General features: G+C 41.2%; 1 non-coding gene across 1 annotated transcript; it reads right to left on the reverse strand.

Annotated features, from left to right (window-relative positions):
- Positions 1-4,287: 4,287 nt before the first annotated feature.
- On the reverse strand, positions 4,288-4,406 carry LOC145414315 (5S ribosomal RNA). Its single transcript, XR_013899853.1, has one exon. It is a non-coding gene; the product is annotated as a 5S ribosomal RNA (ribosomal RNA).
- Positions 4,407-6,412: the final 2,006 nt, after the last annotated feature.

Raw genomic sequence — 6,412 nt, forward strand, 5'->3', positions numbered from 1 at the left:
TCTTTGGAGGTTAGGTTGAAACAGGGATGTGTCATGCCTCTATGGTTGTTCAATCTGTACATGGATGGGGTAATAAAAGAGGTACAATGTGGGGTAGTGGATGTTGGAGTGGCCCTGGTGAAAGAGGATAGTGTTTGGAAACTCCCTGTACTGTTGTTTGCAGATGATACTGTATTGTTGAGTGAAGACGAAGGGGAGCTGCAAGGCTTGGTGGATGAGTTTGGGAGAGTGTGTAAGAAACGGAATCTAAAGGTGAATATAGGGAAGAGTAAAGTGATGGTCTTTGAGAGAGGTGAAGTCAGTGAATGTACAGCGAGGTTGGATGGTGAAGAATTGGAAAATGTGAGTACGTTTAAGTACTTGGGTAGTGTGATGAGTAAGGATGGAGGTTTGGAGGGTGAAGTTCTTGAAAGGGTACAGCAGGGAAGAAAGGTTGCTGGTTCTTTGAAAGCAGTGATAAGAAACAGGGAAGTGAGCATAGAAGTGAAAAAGTTACTACATGACCGTATTGTGATACCAACTCTAACGTATGGAAGTGAAGCTTGGACGTTGTTGGAAGGACACAAGTCAAGAGTGAGAGCAGTGGACTAAGAAAATGTGTGTGTGTGTGTGTGTGTGTGTGTGTGTGTGTGTGTGTGTGTGTGTGTGTGTGTGTGTGTGTGTGTGTGTGTGTCCGACACTGGCCATAGGCTTCACAGCCTGCTCCCAAGGCCCAGTAGTCCTCCTACATACCATACACCTCTACATGTCACGACTTCGGCGCTAACACCCACCGTCCATATTGAATACATGCTAGGGCTGTCTCATTCAGAACTGGTGTACTTGTATTAGCGGGGGTATTTTTACATGTCGGCGAGTCATCTGGTAGATCAGTAGTCTGCTTTTTATTAAATTCTAATCCTTAAACTGTTCCCTGCCCCAGCGGGGATTTGAACCTGGGCCTGGTAGGACTGCAGGTCACCTCTCTACCGACTGAGCTACCGCCTGTGTGTGTGTGTGTGTGTGTGTGTGTGTGTGTGTGTGTGTGTGTGTGTTTAAGAGCATAAGCAGATTCTTCAGGGTAGGTCGCTCTTTTGGTGTCCTGATTCACGCATCTTTACGTAAAAAGAATCATGATGGAAACTACATGAATCCTGGTATCAGTAAAAAGGTATGAATCTTTACTATATGAGGGGAAACGGATTTCATTATTGGGATTATTCTGGGATTAATAAAAAGGTATGAATCTTTAATATGTGAGGGTAAACGGATTTAATAATTTGGTGTTATTTTGAGACACATTCCTAACTCAGTAACAGTTTTCACGTTAGTATAGGTCTGAACACGATATTTTAAGCAAATAAATCACTGAAACAAATTATAGTTCATATTTGTTCATATTTAAACATATTAAGGTATTCCAACAGCGGGCCATCTGTCCTGTTTTATAGTACACTTTTGATTTCTCAGTTATAATATTTGACTGTATGTTAGTCTTAATATTTGCGTTGTTTGAGACACGTGAACATACTTAGTCATCTGCGGACTTGGGCGAATTCTAGTATTTCCAGGTTAGAATCCTTATTTCCTCCCATCCCCAATGAAATTACTTCTCTCACGTATATGAAGCAGACAATCAGAATAAAGTAATTGCGATCTCACTTCCATTCTGGAGGATAATGGATCCGTCTTTTCCATTTCACTGCGCGGGGTAATGATTCTGGTGTGGGGACGGGTGGAGACAGGGGTGAGACGCGGGATGACAGCAACACTAAGGCGGCGGAGTGAGGTGGAGGAGTACGTGAGGCAGGTGGCGTGCCGTGTGGGGAGTTAGTGGGACTGGGTAGGAACAGTAAAGTAAACAGGTGGCTATTGAGAGTAATCTTAAATATCTATCTACTGCCAGACGCCTTAATCCCGCATGGGGTGGCCACAGACAAATGTGTGTGTGTGTGTGTGTGTGTGTGTGTGTGTGTGTGTGTGTGTGTGTGTGTGTGTGTGTGTGTGTGTGTCATTTCTAATATTTACAAACCTGAATAAAAATTAAGTAATTCCAAGGATTGCAAAATTCTAAAAAAATAAAAAGCGCGTTAGTGTACCTCGTGAACTGTGACGTTCCATGAGGCCATCAAATTAAAGGTAAGGTGGGAGCAGGTGTCATAAGGTGCTTAGCCTCATTGTTCACCTGCGTCACTAGGCCCTTGGTATCTCGTGTCCTGGGATACAAGACCAGTGCAGCATCCATCTTACCATCGTTGCCTCCTCAACCTGTTAATTTAGATAACACCTCTAATGAGTGGATGGACACCTGAACTGAGTGACGCCAGCTACCTTTATCAGAAGAGAACCCCTAACGCTGATGGGCCGGCAGCTTTACAGTCAATGATGCTAACTACTCAGCGTGATGAGCAAAGAAGGGGCGAGGTGAAACTGAAAATTTGATGGGGTGTAGTGCTGTGGTAGTATACCCTGTGAAAATGGATGATGTAGGATTAATGGCTTGAGTGTAGTGATGGCTTCTCCAAAATACCCTACAAAGAATATAGATGCTTAGGAGAGCTAAAGAAATGAGCCTACGGGGACAAAGTAATGAGTCAGAGATGCTGGAAGTGTGATAAAGGTCAGGATGGGCTATGAGAGTACAGTATACCCTGTGAAGATGAATGATGTAGGATTAACCCGTAGCAGGTAGGGAGTCATGATGTAGTTCTCTCCAGCCAGGCATGATTCTGGACATTAATCAGCTCTCTCGCACATCACTGCACCCACCATAAAAAAATCAAATACATCACAAGATAAAAAAGAAATAGATCCACTTTATTCGCATCCAAGAGTTGTTAATATTTTTTGGGATGGGGGGATGGGGGGAGATGAAAAAATTAACCATATCCTACCTGGTATTTTGAAAGAGTTACCTGAGTGACATAAACTATAGTCATTACATAGCCACTAGAAACGCGTCAAAGTTGTCTAATAATGACGTAAGATTCATTAATAACTTCACAGAGTCCATAGTATTTCACCTCTTGTAGTCCTACTTCCCACTTTCTTCCGCTGGTTAATATTCCTAAGAGAGGCTTCCACTGCCTCTCCGTCCTTAGACGATTCTCTTATGCGATTCACCCGGGAGGAAATTGACGGACATGCCTCAGGTTTAAACATAGTGGAATAGCAAGCGAACTTTTGCCCTTGAGTGTACGTGAATGAACCCTGTGGGACACCTGGAGGAAACACGTGCGTCTAGAAATATCCATCTCAAAAAAATTATCTATCGTGTTGTCGTACCAGGACCGTTGAAAAAAAAAAAAAAATGAAAAAGTCCCACAAAAACTGAACACATCTGGTACGCGTCCCACTCCGTCACGTGTCGCCCTAGGGTTGTTGGCCTTTGGTAAGAAATATGCAGCTGTTCTGGGGGCTGTGGTGTCAAATCCAACTCGCAAAGGGAAAACCACGAATGCAAATCCAGGGCCGGTCGGACTGGTGGACATAGTTTGTTTCCCCCTTGTCCATTTTCACCCAGGTGTACAATAGGGGACCTGGATTGTAAATTAGATGGTTGCGTGTTGGATTCTTGAGGAAGATTGAGAGTGAAAATGGCTTGCCAGGCTCAGTGACTCGTGTGCTCAATAGGCGTACTAATTTTGTGCCTATAATTAGCCCCATACAAGCACTATGGCGGGGGACAGAGCGACGTGGAGGCGATTTGTTTGTGGCCACCCTTTATGGGATTAAGGCGTCTGACAATAGATAGACAGACAGATAGATAGATAGACAAGCACTACGTCCCTCAGTGTCGCTACCAGGTGTTGAAATATACACGAAATTTAACGGCATAACAAATTTTAGTGAATCACGGAAAAGTAAATTTTCCTAATCTTTCTGTGCCGAAAAATTACAGTTTCTACAAATGAAGAATTGGTGAAGCCCTTCGGTGAACGTAGATGAAAAGGCTTTTGTATTTTCTCTGTATTTTCATAATAAAACTTTGCCTTTTTATTCTTCTGTTTCTCAGTTTTTATTTTCCAACTTCAAGGCGGTAGCGTCACTCATTAGAAAACAAAATTAGTTGTAATATTTGGAATAATAATGACGTCAAAATAGGAAGCTCCCTAACACCTTTTCCTTACCTGTTTATTTCTACTTGCGTCATTTTAACACGTGATTTTATCTTGTATATGCAATCTAAGTCATTCATTCATTCATTGCCAGACGCCATGTATCCCAGACGGGGTGGCCAAGGGCTTAGAGTTAATTGTTTTACAGGGAGGGGCACTAATCCTCCACCAACCCCACTTGACGTAGGGATGCCAACAGCATCTGGTGTTCCCAGGCGGTCACCCATCCAAGTACTAACCAGACCCAACGTTGCTTAACTTCGCTGATCGAACGGGAAGCGGTGTACTCAACGTGGTATCGCCGTTCGATAACTAAAAAAAGAATAATTATGATACGAGAGGCTAGTAAGGTGTAACATGCAAAATAAATCGCTAAGGAAGAGGTGTTAGTGAGTTTCCTGACCTTACGAGAATATTGACCTTGGTTTGGATGAGATGGAGGGATAGAGTGGAGAGGTACATGAGAGAGGGGGTGTGTGAGCTGGGAGCAGGGCAGTGAAATGGCGGGGGACAGGGCGACATGGAAGCGATTTGTTTGTGGCCACCACTTACGGGATTAAGGCGTCTGGCAGGAGATAGATATAATTTTAGATCATTTTACAGTATTCAGTTGAGACTGAGTTTTACGAGTTAAGAGTGAGTTTTACGAGGAACGTGAATTTTATGAGGTAAGTGTGAGTTTTATGAGGTAAGAGTGAGTTTTATGAGGCAAGAGTGAGTTTTATGAGGTAAGAGTAAGTTTTATGAGGTAAGAGTGAGTTTTATGAGGTAAGAGTAAGTTTTATGAGGCAAGAGTGAGTTTTATGAGGCAAGAGTGAGTTTTATGAGCTAAGAGTGAGTTTTGTGAGGTACAAGTGAGTTTTATGAGCTAAGAGTAAGTTTTATGAGGTAAGAGTGAGTTTTATGAGGTAAGAGTAAGTTTTATGAGGCAAGAGTGAGTTTTATAAGGTAAGAGTAAGTTTTATGAGGTAAGAGTAAGTTTTATGAGGCAAGAGTGAGTTTTATGAGCTAAGAGTGAGTTTTGTGAGGTACAAGTGAGTTTTATGAGGTAAGAGTGAGTTTTACAAGCTGACAGCGAGTTATGCGAGCCTGAGAGTGTTAATACTGTCACCATTAACACACGCATGATCGGGACAACTCTCGTATCTTATTCCAAGGATGAACTTACTCGATTTCGGAAGCAATTACCCAGAGGTCAAGGGCACAGGGTAAGGGTCAGAAATTTCGCCCTTGAAGTCGTATTACAAGTAGCTTTTGCAAATTACGTAACGCTTCTCCCTGAGCGAATTATTCTACATCCTCAGTATATCCTCATGTTAAGTGAAGCAACGTATGTAGATGTAAAAGCGATGTAAACAGAGAAGAGAATGTTAAAAGCTGAATGAATCGCCAAGAGACAGGAGTTACGGAGCTTATAATGTGACTCCAGACCCTTCGACACGATCAATGAGACCCGGGTTCTCCTGGAGTAGGGAAGCTCCTTAATGCGTTCCCCTATGCGATTTATTTTGCTTATCACGCCTTAATGTCCTATTCTACGTTACATAAATACTTCAGAGAGAGAGAGAGAGAGAGAGAGTTACATAAAAGTTACATCTTGTTAATGCAACTGTTACATAAATGGTACATATTTTTTGTAGTTACATAATTGTAGCAAGTGTAACAAAATGCAATCGTTTGTCGTTACATAATTGTAATAATTGTAGTCCTGACATATGAATCCGGTCATGCTGCGGTCGATGATAGTGATGATGTGCCATGCCACTTGCTTGTGGAGACAACAATTTGCTTTTTTGTTTGTAGTTTATGTGGTATTTTGGCATATGTAGTAACACTTACACTAACTTTCATTTGTTTGTTATGTGATCTCTATTTCTCTCTTTTTACTTTCTCACTTTTTCTTTCTTTCTTTCTTTTTTCTTTTTGTATGTATTGATTTTCTATAGTTTCTTTTTCTTCGCTTGTGTACGCTTTTTGTATGTTGTTCATGGTTGCATAATTACTGGCTAATTTCCTTGGGATACTTTTTTAAAGTTTAGTTTATATTGCACAGGTATTACTGAAAATGATGTTATATAGTCCCATATTTTGCATTTTATATAATATATATATATATATATATATATATATATATATATATATATATATATATATATATATACACTATATACAGTATTAACTATATACACTGACTTGTTGTTCACTTGTACCTATCGTGGGTAATATGTGTGTCAGCACTGTGTGGAAATCATTGTCTTCACGATTGTGTTGAAGATGTTCACTCTTGCTAACGTCATTTGTGTTGGCCATTTTTT

The sequence above is a fragment of the Coenobita brevimanus genome, chromosome 98, assembly GCF_032717465.1.
Source record: "Coenobita brevimanus isolate Jiangsu-jjx chromosome 98, ASM3271746v2, whole genome shotgun sequence".
Classification (NCBI taxonomy): Eukaryota; Metazoa; Arthropoda; class Malacostraca; order Decapoda; family Coenobitidae; genus Coenobita; species Coenobita brevimanus.